Consider the following 23966-nt stretch of genomic DNA (forward strand, 5'->3'; position numbering starts at 1 on the left):
TTTCATTTGTCCTCTCTGTCTTAATCAACATTTTCTCTTTGAGACTTAACTCAGTACCTGGACTGTTGCTGATTGAAGCTCCTGGGTAAAATAGCAATGTCCTACCCAAAAGATTATCAAGTAAATAATAATTGACTGATTTCTGATTTATAAAAGGGCATAAAGACTAAATATGTCAAACAATGTCTAGCCAGAAAGGAACATAATATATTAAAGTCAACTCAGAGAGCACTCCAGTCAAACTTAGTAACAGTCTGGATATCAGCAGATATTTCACATTAAAACTCTCTAATTGTCACACTTATGCATTAATATGTTGTTTTCAATTTGTGCTTCATTCTACAAATATTGATTTTGTTTTGTAACTTCGCAAAAATGTAAAGATTAAATTCAAAATGCATTTAGTGTAATTATATCACAAAAACTGGTACAAAGCAAATTTCAGAGTACTAGCCCAAAACAATAATCAGACGATAGAATTTGATGGCTATAGTCTCTATCAATCAAAAGTAATAAAAGTGACTTCTGACTGAATAGTAAAATTTATGTTTTCATTATCTTTATGGTACACCTCAAATGACCATGAAATAAACTAATTCATTGTACTTTATGGAATAAACTGAATTTATTTCACACACCATCACTAGCAATTCCACTTTAATAGATTTATAAATTGCCAAATAACATTCCTGAAAGTGTTTTAGAAATAAATTTACCACCTATGGTTTTATTTCTCTTGCGCTGTCAGAACTATTGCTCAAATGTTTATTTGGACCTTTATTTAAAAATTCTTTCATAATATATTAATTTATATATTAACAATATATATCTAATTATCATAAATAATTCATTCAAAACCAAATGTCTAAATATTTAATTGTCACTTTAGTTAGAACTACACTGATACTGTTATTAAAAAGGACCTGCATTGTCATTTAAAGTAATTAAAATGTGAACTTTGATTATCCACAGAAGCTGATTCAAATATTTTTCATCCAATCTTAAAACATTAACATTGTATTGTTGTCTTGAAAACATTTTTTAAATAACTGTTTTGTAATTTTGTAATTAGTTTTTATGAATCAAGGTCACTTTCTAGGTCTGATTTGTCCAATACATAATGAACAGTCACATGTCGCTAATTGAGCATAGTTCAAATTGAAATGTGCTGTAAGTGTGAAGGTTATACAGAATTTTGAAGACAAAAAATTAAGAATAATGTGAAATATATCATTAGTAATGGAATTAAAACATTTTGACATATTGGTTTAAATCAAATATATACAGAGGGTACCAAAAAAATGTATATGCATTTTAAGGAAGGAAAATTATTAAAATTCTAATATTCATTATATACTAAAAACAAAAGATGATTATGAGTCACGTTTGACTTCTGCAATTACAAGAGGCATTCAAAGTAGTTACCATCAGCATCCAGACACTTCTGATTATGGTGAAATACTCCTTCTTGACCAAAGCATTGAGCAATGTTGGCCAAAAATGTCCACTTGTATACGTTTTTTGGGCACCCATGGTATTTAAAGTTAATTTACTTATTTCTTTTACTTTTCTTAATGTAGTTACTAGAAAGTTTAAAATTACATATATGGCTTGCATTTGCAATTAATATAAAATAAATATTATATTTCTATTAGACAATGCTGTTATAGATTTTGCTCAATGGCCCTTCTGCACATTTTTCTAAAAATCTTCAAATATTTTCCTTTTCTTTTCACCTGAAAACTACTGTGTAAAAAAATGCCATTTCACTTCATTGGTGCAAACCTAAAATACTTGAACTCTTAAAATATGCCTTTACACCTCCCCTGTTTGATGTGAGGAAGGATGTTACCGATTTGTGTGTGTGTGTGTGTGTGTGTGTGTGTGTGTGTACATCCAGGTGTGTGTGAGAGAGAATTTTGAATGTTTAACATATGTCTGTTCTCCTTTAGTGATATTACATGAAATGTCTCATTTTAATCAAACAAGGCCCATTATTTTCCTATTTTACAGACAGACTCTTGAGGAAGATTGAGTAACTTGTCCAAGATGCATTTTTCTAAGGAAAACAAATTTTTTGAGAAAAATCTTTACATTGCAATATTAAAACAGTTATTTTCTGTAAAAAAATAGTAATATCAGCCCCTTGGGCATTATACATTTCAATATTCAAAATATCCTTTTAATATCTCTCTAGTTTTAACAGATATTTCTTGACTTAGTTTGACACGAATCACTGAAGGCTACTGCTACTTTGATTTTATCCATTCTTTTTCTATTATGTTTTCTGTATGACTTATTTCATGTATACCATGTTTGAAAATCGTGTCTAATATTACATATACTTACTATACAAATTGATAGGTAGTTTGGATAATGAAAGCAAAAAAAACATGTATCAAAACCTATTTTGGAATCAGTCTAAACAGAATTGAATCACTAAAAACACACAGATAAAACCGTTGTCATTATGTAAATGCTGATGTCCAAAATAAATTATAATAAGAATAAGCATAAATCCTGATTTAGCACCAAGAACGGGATTGAAAGAAATCAACACTCTATTGGACCACAAGACAACACTGTCTGGTCATAAATCTTGAAAACGCATCAGGCTGGCTGGCCTGTGTTTGGAGAACACATTAAAGATAATTGTATAGATGTCAAATGTAGGTTAGTCTAACTCTGTATTTTGTTTTAAAACTTTAGAAAAGTCACAACTTCACTACATCCTAGTTTCCTCATTATAGTAAGAGAGAATTTGATGAAATAAAATATTTTTAAGGATCTTCCAAGTTCAGGAATGTCATAATTTTTTAAAATCATTTAAGAAACATCAAAACCTAATATTAAACACAATCTAGAATACATGAAATAGAACACTGGGAAGGAGTAATAAATAAAAACCTAGGCATAAAAACAATCTTTTCCCCTTCCAGTCACCCTCAATATATTTTGATTAAATTATTGGATCATTTCTTTTTCTGTAGATATGGAAATGTTGGCCACATCTTCACTGGAAGACTAGGCTATAAGGCTGTTTGTGCATAGATATAGTTTTTCATCTTTGTCCCTTAATGTCACATCCCCAAACAAGAAGAATAGTCATTTGACTATTGACCAAACAAATCAGTTCTATGTTTTTAGCATATTTTATACAAGTATACATTTCAACAATTTTCTGATTAATTACTATATAAATACCATGTTTAATTACATCATGAAATAAATCTCCACATACTTTGACAATTAAGGTAGTTTTATACTTTTTTCTTATATGGTCTCCAATTTTTGAATTTATGATACCTAAAATACTTTATGTCTAATTTTGATGTACATATTAGCTTATAGCTTTTGAGCTTACTGATTAGATTATGTTATCTTTGGAATCCACTGAATTTAAAAATTGTTTATAAATGACATCAAATAATGTATTTTAATTTTGTTTTATCAAATTATTTATAATGATGACATCCTACATTATATCGTTACAAAAAATGGTGACAAACTGTAATCTGCATTCAGCATAATTCTTCCTAAAATATTAATATTACTATATTTTATAATAGCACAAAATTCATAATGTGTATATGTTGCAGAAAACAAAAAAGATGTTAGATTCTTCTTTGTGTTCATAACTTTATAATTTCCACTTTAAAAGTGTGTGCATGTGTGCGTGTGTACTTAAGTAAAATATTTTATCCATTATGCAGAGAATACTGTTCAACTTGCACTGTAAAATATTTTATCCATTATGTAGAGGATACTGCTCAACTTGCACTGGAAGTTACTATTCTTTATCTTTTTCTCATTCCTGAGTTTCAAGAATCTGAAAACATATGATATTAATGACAATGGGGTGAAATAAATATATATACTTTTGGGCCCCATATCCAGTTCTTTCTGATTTGGGGTATGTATTCTTGTTATTGTACTTTTCAAAGCTTTCAAGTGATTCTAATTTTCAGTCACAACTGAAAAGCACTAACCAACCATAGTATTCAACTCTGAAGTTCCTGCTTGAACATTGTAGTGGTCTTTGAGGCTTTTTTTCATTACTGCTATCTCTTAGTTTGATGGTTGCTACCTTATTTAATTCATGCATATTAGAAGTTGCCTTTGCTGTTGGACTGACTCTCAGTCTTACACATTATATTAATAAAATATGTTTGAGAAAGTCCTACAGTATAAATGTTATTTCCTGTTAAGTTTAGTGATCAACTTTTGTCTTCATTAGCATGATTTTTCCCCTAGGCAATTTGGGGACAACAGTCAGCTTAGCTGGCATCCACAGGAAGAGATAATTTACAACTGTCTATTGGACATTTTCATGTAAATTGTACGATTAATACTGCACAGTCTATAATCCAAAATTTGCATAGGAAAACTACTGCCATTCATACACCAATAAACATTTAATGCTCCCAATCAACTGAAGAGATTTCTTTTTTCACCATTTTATTCTATCTCACAGCTTCCTCTATCAGTTTATTACTTAAGTATCTGTAGTTTATCCCCCTTTTCCTATTTCATTTGTCACGGAGTTCAGACCCTCATTCTCTTGTATGTGTTAATCCAGATGTTACCTCCCAGCTGTATCATTTTCAGGTGTTTTGTTTTGTTTTTCTAAATGGATGATTGTATGCATTAAATGGTTAAATATATATTTTTATTTTTAATAATTAATAGGTTTATTTTAAAGTGTCGATATTTACAATATTTGGAATTTATGTACCTTTCAGATATTTAAACTAATAAGAAAACTTAGGTGGTGTCTTGAAACTGCATGGAGAGAATTTCTCAAAATGCTTCTGGAGTTTAGAAATACAAAAACAATCAAGGACCTCTAACCTAATTTTATTTTAAATCTGCTAAAATACATGTTTTTGTAATCTTTAAAGTACTGATTCATACTGTAAATGTTACTTACTTTAATAGTATTAGTAAAGATAATTTTACGTAACACTTTTTTCATCAGAAAGTAATTTTCTAAATTATTTATTAAAATAACCATGCAAAATAGAATATTTTTACATAAGTATTTCATATTCTAGTTTTCTCACCTAATTTTCTCATTGTAATTTTTTCTTTCTATATTTTCCTATGCCACATTAAATCCCTTAAGAAAAGATACAAAGAATGATTATAAACATGTATAGCATGCATGTTTAGTGGAGACAAAAGAATTACTGGTTTACTATGTGACCACTGTATTTCCTCTGGAAGAAGCTATCTTTGTTAAATATAATTTCATTAATATTTCATCTTTGCAAAATCTTCTCAGTGAACATCAGAAATTAACAGATGTGGAAGTGAACTAACAAGAGAAAAGAAAATGTCAAATCAGAATAAAGCAGCTCAATAATAATTTCTATAGTAGAGTCAAAATGACCCATTTGGGGTTATAGCCAAAGATTTCAACCAGGAAGGGTTAATATATTTTGATTGTTACCTGTAACATATTGTAATATATTTCATACTGTTGTCTATATTTTGATTGTTGTCTGTAACATATTGTAATATATTTCATACTGTTGTCTAAAATTCTTGGTGAATATAAAGGAAGAAGGAAGAAATAAAATAACTGAAAGAACCGAAATATTAGTACCATGAAAAATTAAGTAGATGTAGGAATCTTGAACTTAGTACACTATACACCCTCACATCCCCAAAGCAACACTGTCTGGAGATATTTGGTTGGGGTGCTCAGTTTCTGAATATATATGGGTTGCACTTTGAACCTATTTTATTTTAAATTTCAGGAGACAGAGAGCCCTCAGTAATATAACTTAGGTGTAACACACCTTATTGAAATGAGATAGAATGAATATTATGTTAAGTTACTCTTAGTAACTTAGTCAGTTACTATGTTTCCCTGAAAATAAGACTTAGCCAGACAACCAGCTCTAATGGGTCTTTTGGAGCAAAAATTAATATAAGACCCGATATTATATTATATTATATTATATTATATTATATTATATTATATTATCATATTATATTATATTATGTTATATTGTATTATATTAAAGACATGGTCTTACATTATAGTAAAATAAGACAGGGTCTTATATTAATTTTTGCTCCAAAAGATGTATTAGAGCTGATTGTCTGGCTAGGTCTTATTTTCTGGGAAACACAGTATAAAAGTTTCCTTTGGTAATCTAAAAAATAAAATTTGTGATTTTAACAGTCCTCTGCATGAAGTACAGTTTAAATACTTAATTTATAAAAATGTGGTAATAATTGGCTAAGATTGTCAAGGCAATTTAATATCTGTGGGTGGTTTGAAGCTGATGCTGATCATTGATGCTTCATCAAGTTTAATAAAATGATACTGCATTTTTGCCTGAAGAAATTCTAAGCAGGTATGTAGTACTACTATTTCAGCAACACTTATGGAATTTATACAATGTTAGTTCTGAAAGGATATTTCCTTTCATTTACCCGCTTCGTTTTACTAATAAAGAAATTGTGGTGTGGGGAATTTAAATAACTTGTCCAAACATTTCTATAACAAGCTTCAGCTGGTGAGAGGCATTTGAATTTATGTCTCCAGCCTTTCTCTTTAGTCTATATTCCTTTCATAACAAAATATTGCCTAAAATTCAGTGAAAAAGATATTAATGATTCATCACTAATTTTACCTCTAAACACAACTGAATCAAAATAATACTGTAGTAATCTCATTTGGAAAATACTTTATAGTTCAGAAAGTCAATAGAATATCAATAAGTATTTATTCATTCACTAAATACATAATTAAACCATAGTTTTATAGAGAAATACGTGTTTGAAAATTATAAGTTATATTTCAATTTTTCATTAAATTTAATGATTAAAATATTCATCTAAATTTTCATGTGTGACTCAAAATGTGTTTCTTATAGAAAAAAATCACTAATTTAAGTAATACTTCATAAAGCACAGCATCTTTTTTGAAATATGTAACAAAATTAAGACTACCTGAAAAAAGTTAATTATGAACTTATTTCCTCTAAAGAATATCCCATTTTCAAATTAATGCCCATGGTAACAATGTACATGGGGGATATGGAAATCTAGTTAATATATAACAATTAAAATTTTGAATCAAATTCAAGTTTTTCAAAGTAGAAAGAACAGAATGTTTTAAAAATGAACTCTAGATGTTAGTTGTCATCATACACTAGCTCTATTATCTTAAAACACTACTTAAGCTGCTAGAGACTAAATTTTATCATCTGCAAAGTGAGAGAACTACACATAATAAGTCCAGAGTTTCCATCTTGTTTGTTTGTTTATCCATTCAACCACTCTATGTCTTTTGATTGGAGAATTTAATAAATAGAATACTAAATAAATAGGATAAAATAGAAATAAAAATATTTTCAATTAAAATAAATGTTTCCAGAATATATGTATATGGACTGGCCAATATTCCATCTAAACTTTATAGTTAGTATGAAAACAATAGGCAATAACCTGTAATAAAAAATTATACAGTGTTTTAAATAATGCCAAAGGATAGCTGCATATGTTCCAATCTGCTACTGAATTATTGTTTAACAGTACCAAAAGGATTATTTTTTTAAGTTTCTAGGAGATGTGTTTTTGTTTGATTTTGATATTTTCATTGAGGCCTCAACTCAGTGACACTGTATATTAATGTCTAGAGTTGGAATCAATTAAAAGAAAATCTGTTCAGTAGATCCCCAAAGGGATTTAATGTTCTGCAGGGCTTTGAGCAGTTTCTTATCTAAACTAGCCATCTTATTTTAATAATCTTTTTGAACAGTTTCTGTAATTTCTGGTTCCTCAAATGATCTTGGAACTACCTGATTCCCTCGTTAATTAATGAGTTGAATAAACTCTTTGACAAGTTAATGTTTTAAGTTTTTGAAAATTATACTTTAAAAAAAATAGAATACAAGACAAAAAAAGTTGACATGATTTTCAATGGCAAATTTAGGTAGGCTAATTTCTATGCAGTCTTATCTTCCAAGTTGCTTTTGTTTTATACATTGTTCATTTATTTTTGTTTTCTCAGGGAAAAAGCTTGAGTAAAAATGTGCATCTCAGAGTGTCTTTTCTAATTGTTGACCATATTTCTTAAGTTTGACAAAGCTTACTTGTGACTCATCTCAAGAATATTGAATTGAAAAATTAGAGATGAATGAATACAAAACATTCCTAAAAGGGTGTGGGAGGAAAAGGGTTTGGGTAGGCAAGAGGAGTCAGGAATAGAACATAGATTCAAATATTCTAAGTGTCCAATTTTATTCCGACCTCAATGCATAGGTATGTTTTAGAATCTCAAAAAAAAAAAAAAAAAAAAAAAAGGAAGTTAGTTGTTTTTCTCTAGGAAAAAAAAGTAAAAGGCATTTAAGAGGATGGATTTTATTCTCCAACTCTGCTTATATAGTTGAGATTATTGAACAATTTCCCTACCAACTAAATGAAGTATGCAATGAATGAGTAGAATCTAGAACTTATCTTAAGAGTGGCAATAAATTGGCAATAATACCTATATATGAATTATGCAGAAAACATGCTAAAATTTGCTTAGCAAATAGTTTTTACATCCTCCTCAGTGATGTACTAGGGTCTTTTTTGGGAACTCATCAGCAAGTCATTTTGAAGTTATCATCTTGTGATTAACTGCTGTGCCACTTCTCCCCTCAAAATTCATGAAAAATGCAGACTTCCTACCTATTTCACCCATTGTATGAGTTTCACAACTGATTTCATCATGATCTCTCATGCTGGGTTTATAGATTGCTTGAGCTGGGGGTGAGAACTCCTGCTGATACTGTTACCTAGCAATCTAGTCAGATGCTTCTAAGTGAATCTGTTAAAACTGTCAACAAGTAACAGCCATTAACTTTGAAGATAAACAGATATGGACTCTTTCCTTTAACATATCTAGAAATGGAAGCTGAAAAAATATGGTCTCAAGTAAGATAGAGAAAAGTTCTGTTTGTTTTGTTTCCTTTCCTTTCCTATTATTTTTTAGATTGTCACTTGAAACTTAAATCTCAGAAATAAATATACGTTATTTCCTTTTAATCTGAATGCCTTATAGCAGGTAACTCAATATGTTTTTAGATGCACTTTTTAGTTGTTTCTTTGTTTATATTAAAATATATATATATATATATATATATATATATATATATATATATATATATATATATATTTGGGGATAATGTATTTATAAAGATTCAAGTATACACATACAGTTAATTTTCATTCTTTGCAGTAGTTGTGTTCTATAAAATTGTCACAAACACTAAATTAGTAAATACTGAAAATTACTCTTGGGAAAAACAATTCATCCTGTTAGATTCTCATTTATTTTATAAAAAGGGCAAAAAAACAAGTTTCAGAAGTATTAAGTGATTTATCTGCGGCTGCCCACTAACAGGGGCCAACGCTGAGAGTCAAACCCTATCCAGCTGGCCCCAGACCCAGGGCTTCTTACATCACATTAAGCTGCCACTTCCTCTTTTCACCTGTGTGTGATAGTTGCAACAAGACATAGTCATGTCACCTTGTTCAGCTACAGCTGGGGATGTGCATGTAAGGGGTCTCAAATATTTTATTGCTCTGCATATTTCGGCTAATGACTATGAAAGCACTGCCAATATTGATTTGGGGGTTACAAAAATTTTTAACAAAGAGGATAATTTTGAAATAAGGAATCCACAAATATTGTGGATTGACTATAGTTTGTCTAGGTGGTCCAGAAAAAAATACACACACACACACACACACACACACAAATTTTGTAATTATAATTTTTGTATTAAAAGGATAACAGTCAACTTGATTATGCATATTCTATGGATAACCAGTGATTACACAGTAATATCTCTTCACAAAAAAGTGTGAATCCTTATCCACAAGAAAATATGTGAATAAGTAATATAGAGCTTTATAGAGAATGACAGTTTGGAAGAAAGAGGTTGTGAATAACAATTATTTAAATTTTTTAAATGATCAATATTTATTAAAATAAAATTGTATAAAACATAAATATAAATATTTCGCTTATCTTATTTATTCATGATTAGCATTCTGGCTTATTTGTATTAAATTTTAGATACTAATGATACTTTATGTTTTCATGATCCATGATCTCTAATTATGGCAATATTAACAACTTTAAAACAAAGAGAAAATATTTTCAACACAAAGAATTTTGTGGGACCTCGTTTTTCACAAACCCAGAGATTGCCACACTCTCAAATTAATAATTTGATTCTAGAAATTTGGACTTCAGAAGGCTAATTAGCTATTGCAGAAAGATTATGTCACATTCAATTGATGTTTCTTTCTTCATAATGACTGATCACCTCCTGAAGATTTCATTGCATCCACATATAGAGTCATGTTAAATCATTCAATTCTTATCTGAAAGGATGATTGTAATCTGTGATTATAAACTAGGTTTAACTACTATTTTCTTGATTGTTTGTAGAATGATGTAAAAGACTTGGCTTAATTACTACACCTGGAAGATTTATTTTTTTTTGGAAAAAAATATATTTCCTTGAAATAAATTTTGAACAAATTGAACTACAGATTGTGTCAGTCAATAAATTTGTTATATGATGAATTAATTTTCTGTGCATCATTTCTTACCATATTCACTCAGTTTTTATCCTGGATGTGGAAGTGGGATAGCATCTTAAATTTCCTTTGGCATAAAAGACCATTCCCACTTGGATTTGGAGCTTAGAATTTCAAATATCCCATGCTTGGTGCCATGAACTTCCATTTAGTTCAGACCTTTCCACAGTCTTAAAAACTGTTTCATATTCTCCCCAAATTTCCAGCAGATGATATAGCCTTTTACCTCACAGATAAAATGGAAACTGTCAGATGATAATACCATCAACTTCCTGCCACCAAAAACCCATATTGAACTGCCTCCTCATGCATCTTTATTAAAATTGAAGAAGTATACTCTGAATCCTAAATTCTCATTTGGTTTTAGTAACTTCAATCTCCCAATAATTTTTATAGTCTCCCTTTCTCCTCCCACCTCGACATTTAAACATGCTCATATTCCTCTCATACTATAGCAGATCCATTGGGTACCACTACACCTGTATTCTCAGCTTCATTGTTAAACTCCTTGAAAGGCTTGTCTGATTCTTCACCATCTGCTTCTCTTCACACTGCTGTGACTTAGTATATTCTGTCACCACCATTCATGCCAATTCTATTTTTATCTTTCTGCTCTAAACTCTATGTTTATTTTTTAATCTTTAACTCATCTTTTGGCAATATTTTCTCGACTGTTCACTCCCTCCTTAATGAATGTTCTCTTACCTTCCAAGACCCATTCTCCTGATTTTCCTCCTGTTAATACGCCTGATACTTCTCACTCAGGTTTGTAGGTTTCACCTTGTCCAGCTCTCCTTGAATATTCAGTTATTCTTGAGTTAAGTCCTATTTCCTCTTCTGTTCTCATTTGATACATTTACTTTGGGTGATCTTAGTTATTTCCATGACTTTAATTATTATCTATATATGTTTATGACTCTCAAATATAAAACTACAAAACACATCTGATTTCTAACTTCCTGATCACTACAGCCAATTGCCTACTGAAGAGTTCTATTTGCTTATATTGAAGGTATTCATAATTCACCATCTCCATGCATTAAAATGTAGCTTCAAACATATAAAGCAAAACTGAGTGACTATCCCAAAAATTGAAAAACCAAAATGCTAATAGAGAAGTTTAAAATGAGTATTGAAGTGATTGATAGATGGAACAGACAGAAAAATATCACAGAAGAAAGAAGATTGGATCAGCAAAATTGCCAAATTCATTTTATAGCCAGATTTAGAACGCTGAATGCAGTTCTTAGTTAATATACAATCCTATCAATCAAAGATGGTGCACTTACAGAAATTGTCCATGAAACTAAGCCATAAGAAGTCATTTCAAATAATTGATATTAACAGATCACTAATTTCTAAAGACATAATCGTTCATTTATATATATATATATATACACATATACATATATAATGAACTATTATGAACTATTTATGGACTATACATATGTGTGTGTATATATATGTGTATATATGTGTATGTATACACATACACACACTTTTGGAGAAATATTAAAACATTATATGTCAAAACATATATGCCAAAGTAATTATAGTGGGAATTAGAAAATACATATGCCTAAATATGACAAAACTTATTGTGTGGTAAACTTCTGGATTGCAACTCAGTAGAAACACATGATTTTATGTTTAAAATAGGGAAAAATGTGACATTTAGTGAGCTAATATCTGTTCTAAAAGTTTAAAATAATTAATACTAATACAAAAAAAAAGTACAGAGAAACATACAATACATTACTAAAATAAAAAAAAATCAATGATGTTCAAAGTTGGTTCTTTGGGAGAGATCCAAGATAGTGGAGTAGATAAACACTGTGCCTGTGTTCTTCTGTAAACACATTAAAATTATAACTAAATTATTGAAAAATCAACCTGGAGACCATGTGAAGTCTAACTGAACAGAAGTCCTAAGACTAAAAACATAAAGAAGCATCCATGGCCACAGACTGGTAGGAGATGCGGAGATGCTGAACCAGCCTCAAACCTCCCTGTGGCGGTTGAGAATCAGGAGAAATATCCCGGCCATGGAGGTTCCCCTCGGAGGAGCAAGGGACCCCAGCCCCCCCATACCAGGCTCCCCAGCCTGAACTACTGGTGCTGAGAATAGGAGCCCCCACAACAACTGTCTGTAAAATACTGGGGATTCTGACCATCCAGGTTGGATAGAAGGCTGCAGAGAACCTAGAATTCCTATTAAAGGGCCTATGCACAGACTCACTCATTTGCAGACACTCACCTTGGGCTTCAGCAGTGGGACAGTTATTTGGGGGCTGTTGAAGGCAAATGGGTACAGACTGAAATTTGTGGCTTTTATGGGGAGGAAAGGAGGACAGTTGGTATTTTCCTATGGGGAATCCACCTTCCTGCAGCTGGCAGGCCAACACCATCTTCCTTGTATCAAGTCCATCCCCACCATGGACAAAACTGAAACAGATTGGCCTGGTAAGCTGCACTGATCCAACTTGCTGACTCACTGGGACCCCACCCACCAACACCATAGGCATTTTCTCTGGAAATAGCCAGCCCTGCCGGAATTGCACCCTTTCTTGTAAAACTATCGTAATCTGGCAGGCACCCAGCAGATAGTGACTGGCTTTGGTGTTCTTTAAGACTTTTGCTGAGTAGCTCCAGGCTCAGCACTGGCACCAAACCAGAATGTACATTAACCTGGTGACTAGAGTTTTCCCATTCCAGTAAATTCCTGAGACCCTGCCTCACTCAAATTGCATACTGCACGTCTATATCAGCAGCTAAACCTTAAGGGAGCTGGCATGTGGCAGTAGGCCTCAGGGTGCTCTGGCTTTTTGCACAGGCCCAATACCCATGGCAAATGTCCTCAATTCATAGCATGCCTCCCCCAGGCACCTCCAGATTTTGCACAGGTACAAATAACTGCAGATCACTTTGTAGCTCTTAAGAGGTAGTCTCAGAACAGTCACTGGCAGTGGATGACCTGGGCCTGCACCAGAAACCCTCCCAAGAGTCCCCAGAACCAACAAGGAGGTTGGCTTCAGATCACAAGAAAACACCACCCAGTTAGCCCCATAAGTGTCACACATAAAAGATGGTCTCAACAGGCACCAAAGCCCACTGGAGTGAATCCCACTCATGGGGGTAAGCCCCCCCCCCACCCCTACAAAGCAGCCCGTAGGCTGTGGATGTGTCCAAACAACACAGCCAATCAGTCTGAGAGCCAATGCCACCCACTGATGTGCCAATAGCAATCAAGGCTCAACTATAACAGAGGGCACACGCAACACACACAAGGGACACATCTGGAGCAGCTAACCAGGAAGAACATGCCACTGGGCTCCACAGCACACCTTCTCCATAATGCCACCTGGCCAAGACGGGGAGACATAGCAGATCTACCTAATACATAGAAACAAATGCAGAGAGGCAGCCAAAATGAGGAAACAAAGGAATATGTCCTAAATGAAAAAGACAGTGAGATTAGACTAATGCAAATGGCATTAGAAATACTTCTAAATTTTCTAATATAATTAAAGGAAAAATTATGTAACTTAAAAAAAAGAAAGTTGGTTCCTTGAAAGATGACTAGAATTAAAATTATTTGTCAAGCTTGATAAAAAAAAGAAGTATAAAAGTATATTGAAAATTAAAATGGACTGAATTATATATTCAGAGAAGATAAGAAGAAAATCACATATCATATACAGTAGTACCTAGGTTTTCAAACGTCTCCGTTGAAGAATATTTCTGTTTATGAATGCTGTAAACCTAGAAGTAAATGCTCCCGTTTTTAAACATGCTTTGGGAAGTCGAATATGTCACGCTCCTTCCGCTGAGTGCAAGATCCTGAGGTCTAGCTGTCAGCTATTTTCGAATGTTTCAGAACTTGAACAGTCTTCCAGAATGGATTACGTTAGAAAACTGAGGTACCACTGTATAAAAATCATATTTTAAGTAAAATAAAAACTATCAACAATTTGCTCAATAAGAAATTAAAAAAAAAATCTTATAGCAATCAAAATAAATTAAACATGTTTCATATTTTACGTGAATAACACCATGCTCATAAATTCCAATCTTACATAAGCTTTCTAATCATTGACAAAGAAGGAGCATGTCCCAACTAATTTCATAAAGCTTGTACAATCTTGATTCTAAAAATCACATAAAGATGCATTAGAAAAGGAAATTAAAAACTAAATTACTTATACTGGTGCAAAATTTGAAGTAAAATATAATCAGAATATAGTAAAACATATAACCATGAAATAGGTTTATCTCAATAATGCCAACTTAGTTAGGAAAGAATGTATTTTTAATGTAAAGTAATGAGTATTACTATAAACATTTATTTTTAGAGTTAGCAGCTATTAAATAAATTTACATACAAATGTAAATATAACCTGAGAATCGATGCAAAATCCCTTAAATAGGTAAAAGTTATTTGTAAGAATCCTACAGTAATATCACTTTAATGTTGAAACGTTTTTTTTAATGGGAATATTAAATAAGATATAATACAAAAGAAACTGCTACCATCACTTGAATTGAAATTTTGTTTTATGAATAATCCAGCTATAGAGAGAATTAGAGAAAAGAAATGTTTGAGAACTATTAAGAAAGTAAGCAGAGAATATGATTCTCTATATAAAATACCAAGAACATACATATATAGTATTATAATTAATTATAATATGCTTCAATATGCAAAGACCATCTGTATTTCTAAATATCAAGAATAATGGGATAATGAGATGTTTTTCAAATATCTTGAGAAGAATATATAAATATAAATACAGACTATGCACAAGACATTTATAGAAAGATAAAAAGCTATGAGGAACAGTAAAGAAGATCTAAATCAATGAAAATATATGAATACTTTCATTCATAGATGGAAATATTCAATATATTAAAGATGTCACTTATCCTTAAATTGATATATAGATTATAAAAAATAAAAATTCTGATGGCATTTTTAATAGAGATTTTGTAAAATTTGAAAAGCATGTAATGGAATACATATGTAAGGCAGACGTTCATGATTAGGGAAGGAAAAAGAAAACAACAACCTTTTTTTAAAAAAAAAAACATTACCTAAGATAAACAAGGGAAATTGGCCCCAGCAAGTATCAATATCTGTAGCTATATATTTATCTATATCTATATATCTATATCTGTGTCTATATATAAAACCTTTATAAGAATAATGTAACATCACTCCAGGGATTTCTTTTTAAAGAACCAATGGAACAGAACACACAGTTCTATTATTTAACAAATATGAAAGTGTAGATCAGTAGAAAAATTTCAGACTACTAATAGATAATGCTGGGACAACTGTATATCCACACAGAGATAAAAAAAAAATGATATAGGAGTCTTTCACATTTGGAAAAAAATCAATTCCTAATAAATTAAATATAAATGTGAAATTTAATACATTAAAAATCTTTTAAAGTATATGTCTTGGTTCTGGACAAATATATATACATATATATTTCTTAAAAAAAAAAAAAAGAAAGAAAGAAACACACACACACAATTACCAAACAGAATAAAACACATTGTTCTTAACTTGCAATATAAAAAATAATGACACAGCTAAGGAAAATAAAATGATAAGTTTCAAATTGGTAGAAGATATTTTTTACTCATATGTGAACAATAGAGGGAGTGGATAAATCATATTTATTTGCATTTATTTAGTTATGTGTGGGAAATAAACGGAAATAAATACACATATTTTATTTTTAAAAAAATAGCCTCTATTGAGTTTTAAGTTCTATACATGTTTATAGAAAAATTGGCAAAAAACATAAATAGGTATTTCAAAATTAGTATCCATGTATGGTTTATAAAGAATTAAAATTTGCATTTTTCTCCTTGTAGCTCAGACCTGCTATTCTGTAGATGCAAACAAAACAATGAGCCATTTTCTTCAGTGAGCTGAGGAGGGAAGTTTGGGTAAGCCTTTGAAGATTTGGTATGTATGCTCCTGGAACATGTGTAATTTAGCCCTTATGATTGTTTTAATATAGGCTTTCAGGATCAAGAAATTGGACTCAACTCCTACACATTTAATTTGGGTATTCTAACAACATAACCTCAATATAAATTTAAGAGTATAAATATTTAATTAATTCTCTATAGGATGTTCTTGCATATTACCCATGCTTGTCACTACTAAATATGGATAAAAGTTACAACATATCCCATTTTCCTTTGGTCCTACAGCATTTAGCTACCTGATTAAAACCCTATTTATTTATACATTTCTAGTTGAAGTAATTTCCCAAAGCCATGTGATAATAAGTCCAGTACAATAAACTTCTATCATCATCTAGTTTCTCTTGCTCTAACTGGATTACATTTTCTTCAAATATGCCAGTCATCTAATCATGATAAACTCAATTTTTACTAATCAGAACTTTATGGCTGTTATTCTTTTGATTATATATATGTCTTTTCTTATTTTATCTTCCTTCATCTCCTTAAACATAGGAAGTATTATGTACCCAATGTTTTTTACTTTTTCCCCTCCAAAATTCATGTGCTAAAGCTCTCACCATTACTATGACAGTATTTCAAAATAGAGCCTCTGAAAAGGTGATTAAGGTTATATGAGATTATAAGGGCGAGGCCCCAATCCAATAGGGCTGATGCCCTTATAATAAGAAACACCAGAGCTCTCTCTCTCTCTGCCATGTGAGGACACAGCAAACAGGCGGCCCTCTGCAAGCCAGGAAGAAAACTCTCACCAGGAATTGAATTGACTGGCACCTTGATCTTGGATTTCTTAACTTTCAATGTGAAAAATAACTTTCCATTGTTTAAGATACCCAGGCTATGGTATTTGCTTTGACAGCCCAAGCAGGCTAATATAGCAAGTACCTAAATAAATAAATAAATAAATAAATAAATAAATAAATAAATAAATAAATAAATAAAATAAAAAAGAAGAGAGGCAAAACTTATAATCATCCTAGTTAACTTGAAATAAGACAGCTATATACCTCTATACATTGAAATAAAAAGGTTTCCAAACTATAATTTCATAAGGACAAATATGTAGTGGGAAACAGTATGTTGGTTTCCAAAATACAATTTTAGAAGGAAAAATAGGGAGTGGAAAACAGTATGTCTATTTTCACATAGGGAAAAAAAAAAAAATATATATATATATATATATATAATTTATAACATATAAATTATAATACATATATACATATATATGTATGTGTGTGTGTGTGTGTGTGTGTGTGTGTGTGTATAAAATATATAAAATACTTCTCTGGAAGGATATGCCAGAAACTACAGTAGTTTTTGTCTCCAGGAAGAAGATCTGTATAGTCAGGAGAAAAAAAAAGGGAAATTTTCTCAGTCTCTTTTGTAATTTGTATTTTTTTTCCTATGTGAGTATAAAATTTAGTAAAGCTACATAAAATTAAAATTGTTGTTGCATATACACAAACATGTAAATATTAAGTATAGCTGTCACTGTCATTTTACTAAATAATATGCTACCATATAATTCAATAACTTTGTTCTATAGACATAAGGCGTACACACCTAACTTTGTTAGGTATTGAAAAATTAGTTACAGAAGAAAATCTGTATCCTCAGTAAAGAACAACCAAGCATAAGATTATTCTCAAGTCAACAAATAAATTCCAATATTACTTCAGGAAATGGATAATGTATGTAGTAAGATTTCAAACATTCTATTTGAGAAAAAGATTGGTATGAAATAAAATTAAGTACATCCAAAAGAAAACAACTATAGATATTAAGTATATAATCAGTGAATTTTTAAAAATATGGCAAAGGAGCACTTATTAAGGATTTAGATTCCAAACAAAACTCATTGGATCTAAAAACTCTACTACTCCGAAGACAATGGAATTTGTAAAAAAAAAAAAAAAAAAAGAAGATACAGAAGTCTTTAAGAGACTCATAAGATTTAGGCTAATGAATATAAGATATCCTCTTTTAATTGAAAATCTAATTCCATAGGTTTTTTTGTTTTTTTAATGAAACAATGTAGTGGTAGAAAAAAATTAAAACAGCGTTTCTAAACAGTCTTCACATAGCATTTTTTGAAGGAATTATTAGTGATCAAATAATATCTTACTCTGTTCTCCTGTTTGAACATCATAGTTCTGTATAAAAATAAAGCTAAATGGGACACAATCCATTCAAAAGGGTATAATACATAATGGGATACAAATTTAACTTAGATTCTATTCTATTATATAGAGTTACTAGTTCAAATTAATGTAGCTAATGAGCTAAACCATATATATATTGAAGTATTTAACACTATATATATATATATATATATATATATATATATATATATAGTGTTAAATACTTCAATCTAAGATTTTAAATGTCATGTCTCTCCCTGATAGAGAACAAAGAAAGCATTTTTATTCTGAGGTAAGCCTGAACTGCAAATAATACATTAATACCCCAATATTTCAACCGGTAAGCATTAAAATGTCACCTAGTAATGAATTTTGTGGTTAAATATAATTTGATATATTTTAATCTATTCAAATGCAATGAGTAATTTTGGTACTTTGTTTAAAGTTTTTCAAAAGTGAATTTTCATAATAGATTATCTACCAATATAGTTAGAATTAATATGTGTTATTCATAGCTTAATCAAAAGATTGTACATTAATGTAGAACTTCATTGCAACAGCACTATGGATCTAATCAATGATATTTCAATTTTCCACTACATTCTCCCACCCCATCCTTCATTAAATATAAAAAACGTAGCTCTGTGGACTAGGACTGGGTTCGAGAAGAGTTTTAAGAATACATGGTTGAAAAAGGGATATAGAAGGAAAAGCATAAAAGTAGAACCTCTGGTTTATTGTACAGTGATTCGTTTTCCACAGGCCACTTGGGAATTATCTAGTCAAACAAAAATCAAGATCATGTTAGTTCTGTTTCTGCACAATCCAAAAGTAGTAATCAACAGATCTCTCAACTATATTGGCCAGAATTATTCTCAGTAGATGTCCAAAATTTCAGAGTAACATTTCTGCTAATGAAAGATACTAATTACCAAATTGCAATGCTAAATGTGCCAGTCAATGAGGGAAACATAGATGTTTCACAACAAAGTCATATAATCTTAATGTGTTTGTTAAATATTTTGTATAAATCCTATGAGCTTAGTTCTTTAGGGATCCTTCTATTAACTAAAATTACTATGTATTTATTTAAGTAAATAGCAATTATATTTACCTAGACAAAGACTTCCATACACTATGATCTTATTAGTGAAATTAGTAAACATTAAAATCGTTTATTAAAAATAATAAGATAAAATTTTGTGAAAGAAAAAAATATATTTTAATAGCAAAACAAATCCATCATAACTCTATTTTTTTTTTTTTTTTGTATAGGAAGGTCTTTAATGCAATATCTATATACTGATTCATGATTTTTCAAAAGGATTTCAAAACCTAAAAGCTTTCTGAGTATACTTATCTTTTAGTAACATTTTGATGAAAAAGTAGATATACTGTTATTTTATTTGTAGCACATACTTTCTGTTTCTCATGGACTTGTGGACTAACATATTAAGACATCACCATAGTCATTAATTATGTCTACCAGGTAACATAAGGAATGGAAGCTCAGTTTTAAGCTTGTTCAATGAATTTATAAATTCCCCTTCAGTTATGTTTGCAGAGGCTTAAGCAGCTCATCTTTCAAAAATAAAGGCCAAATCTCATGTTAACTGCATTCATTTTTGCATAACAACTTGCACCATGGAAATATGTAAAACTGGTCTCTACTTTTAACTGAGAGAGCTAAATATTACTTTCCTATCATTGAAAATAATAATAAAAATCATCTTTCGCCACCCTCAATAAATGCAAACACATTCTCCCATCACGATCAATACACAAAGGAAAAAAAAATCCATTTAGGCAATTCCAACAGAGTAACTTCACATACTTGGCATATTACAACTAGGCAGTTTGGAAGACTCCTGTGCAAACAAAGCAGATTATATCTGTAATAAATGAAAAAGAAAGACAACTAAAAATTGTAATACTCATCTTTATTTTATAGACATTTTTTGGTTTTTGAAAGATGCAGTTGTATCTTTCAAATGTTTTCTCTTACTATTTAACTTGGAAACTTAAATAATAATGTAATCATAATAGCTAACATGACAACAATAGACTACCTCATTTAAAATAAGAATGGCAAAAGGACTATATTATTTATCCCCATGCTCCAGTTTAAAAGATTAAGGAATTCTGAGTTGACATATCTTTTAAGTGACAAAAAAATAAATTTAAATTCAAGGTCTAACTAAAAGGTAATTGTTTTGTTCTTCTGCCTTACAATCCTTTTCCTTTCTCCCCTCTGTCAAGTTAAAAAAAAAAAAAAAAGCTTAAAATATGTAAATCAGAGGCTCAAGTCCATTTATTTTAAAACTGTTTTCTTTTACTTGAACTGATTAGCCATAGAGCAATTCCATAAAGAAGTATTAAATACAAAAAGTTCAGGATGTAATTTATATTAATTATATATTTATATTACAATTTCAGCAAAGCAACCACTATGTTTCTCTTTCAATGTGAATTATTTCCTACTAATTGGTCAGTGTTCGGCTGCTGGGTCAGTCACCTGAATGATGCAAAAATCCAAAGAAAAGGCAAGTCGGATCCATTGTTCAGCTATAAAGCCTTTTTAATTCTTATTTCACTTGAATAACTTTAGAGTTCCATTTGTATTAATCTCTTCACATTTTAAAATAAATAACTACTTAAAAAATGGGACAAATACACAACTAATATATTCACAACATAAACCCACTGCTGTAATGATGTTAAGTGTTTACTGTGTCCAATAAAGCAATTAATGCAATTAAGCCTTACTATTCTTGTCTTTAAATAACTGGGGTATTTACTTTTAGAGTGCAAGTAGATTTCTATTCACAGTTAACCACATAAATAGGCAATATTATATTTGGTTTTATGATTTTAGACAAAAGGAGATTTTGACAGATTGTTAATATGAGCACGTTACTAAAAAAAATATATAATTTCAGACTGCAGAAAGTAAAAATGGGAACAGAAACCTTCTTGATCTTGAATACACACTAAACGTGAGTAGGAGATATATTTTCACCCACTGTGCTAAATAGAAAAAAGGATAGGGGACAAGGAACCCCAGCCATCTTGGCTCACTACTCTGACTCCAATTAATTATGTAAATTTAAATAGCTCACTTAATCATTGTATTACAGTTCTACAACCTCAAAAATAGGGAGGTTGTTTTAGTTCTTTACTGTGACAATTTTGCCCAGTAAAGGGGACATTTGGCAATGTCTGAAGACTTTCTTGGTATCACAATGGGGCTAGGAGTGGAACCTGTGACACTCACGTTTAATAGGCAGAGCCAGGCATGCTGCCAAATAAACGTCATGAACTACAGAGGACAAACCCACACAACAAAGAATTAGCCCATCCAAATTATCTGTAGTTTTGAAGTTAAGAGGCTGTGGATTAGACGGTATTTATGGTATCTATGTCTATGCTTTGAGGCTGGATTTCTTGAAGTTAACTGTATAGCATAAGGCACAGCAAAGGGTTGGCATGTCTCCTTAGCAATTAGATTTTTTTTCCAAACAAAGTAATGAAGAATCATAACTTTAACATCAAAACTTTTCTGCCAGAATCTGTCTATAAAATAGCTTTAAGTTATTCTTCTTGGAAAGTACCATGTTAAGGCTAATATTCCACTTTCCAAAGTACAATATTTTTCAAATTTTATGGTATTTATTTATCCATTCTTGTATTTTCATAATATATCTCATATTACAATAGAATTATAATATCACTATATGAAAATATGAGTTTTTATATCCACTTTAAATTATTTCTAAAGCATGAATATGTAAATCTTTTAAACACATACATACACACAAATACCACTTACATATAAACGCTTATAATTCAGCACTATAGGAAGATGTATATGTATATGTATATGCATATTTATATATGGAAACATTTTTTGTTAAGGATATATAAACCTATCTTTATCCCTTTGTAGGCTTGTTTAGAATAAAGCATTATTTCACAATTCTAGAGTGCCAAAATGTAAGTACATGAAATGGCTCACAGTAAAAAAATAAATGTATAAGCACTCACATAAACCACATATAATATTTAATTTCACTTTCTTATCTTTCTCTGTCCACTAAATATGTGGATTTATAATCTTCAATAAAAATAAAACTTTATTCAAATTGTACTCATATTTCATGTTTCTGTTCAAAAGCCTTACAGGATATTTAACAAAATGAAAATGTGATCTGTTGCTATTTCTTTTACTGAAACCTAAATTTTAAATAGTCTTCAGACCATCAGAAAAAGGGAAAGATTGCTTCTAATTTCTTAGCAAATGTTTAGAATAAAGCATTAATTTCAAAATTCAAGAGTGCCAAAATGTAAATACATGAAACGGCTCACAGTAAAACATAAACGTAGAAGGACTCACATAAACTATTAATTACATTTGATCAGCTTCAGTATTTACCAGGGTTATAGCTCCTTTGAATGATTACTACTAATTTATTCATCTCTGGAAAAGTATGGTTTTGTTTTTTTTTAATTTATTTAAATGAATTAACAAAGACTACAAACAAATTGGCTTATTTCATGGGTGACCGAAGAATTTAGGACTTGATTCAGTAATCCTCAATTCATGAATATACGTTGTGTAAAAACAAATTGATGATGTTAAAAATTATAAATAATGTATGTAAAATGTTTACAAAATAAATGAAATTGCTCTATGTAAAGAATTTGAAGTGATATAAACATGTTAAAAAATTAAATAATACAAGGAAATTTAGTATTATTATTTCAGTGACAGGTTTTAATGGACTATTTGAAGCAGAAATATTACAATATGCTTTCTTATAATTAGAAGGCAATTTCAAACATCTTTTCAGAATGTTATGGTTATCTCATATATGAGACTACATTCGTATGATTATATACCTCAATAATGAATGTATACTACCTAGAAATAATACCTCATTAAAGGTAAATTTTAATAAAACTAAACTATATGATAGTATTACTATACTTATTGTTTCAAGAGCTAAAATAAAAGCATATTTTTATTTCTACTTCACTTATTAGAGAAAATTGCTAAAAGATTTAATAATTACTCAATGTGGATTTGCCTCCAACTAAAATATTTTTCTGGAAGGAGAATCAGTATTTAATTAACAATTTAGTGTTAGGCTGCCAATCCATTATTTGATAATTTTCAGACTCTATTTTGGGGATATCCAGAGTTTCTTG

The sequence above is a fragment of the Rhinolophus ferrumequinum genome, chromosome 3 (assembly GCF_004115265.2).
Source record: "Rhinolophus ferrumequinum isolate MPI-CBG mRhiFer1 chromosome 3, mRhiFer1_v1.p, whole genome shotgun sequence".
NCBI classification, from domain to species: domain Eukaryota; kingdom Metazoa; phylum Chordata; class Mammalia; order Chiroptera; family Rhinolophidae; genus Rhinolophus; species Rhinolophus ferrumequinum.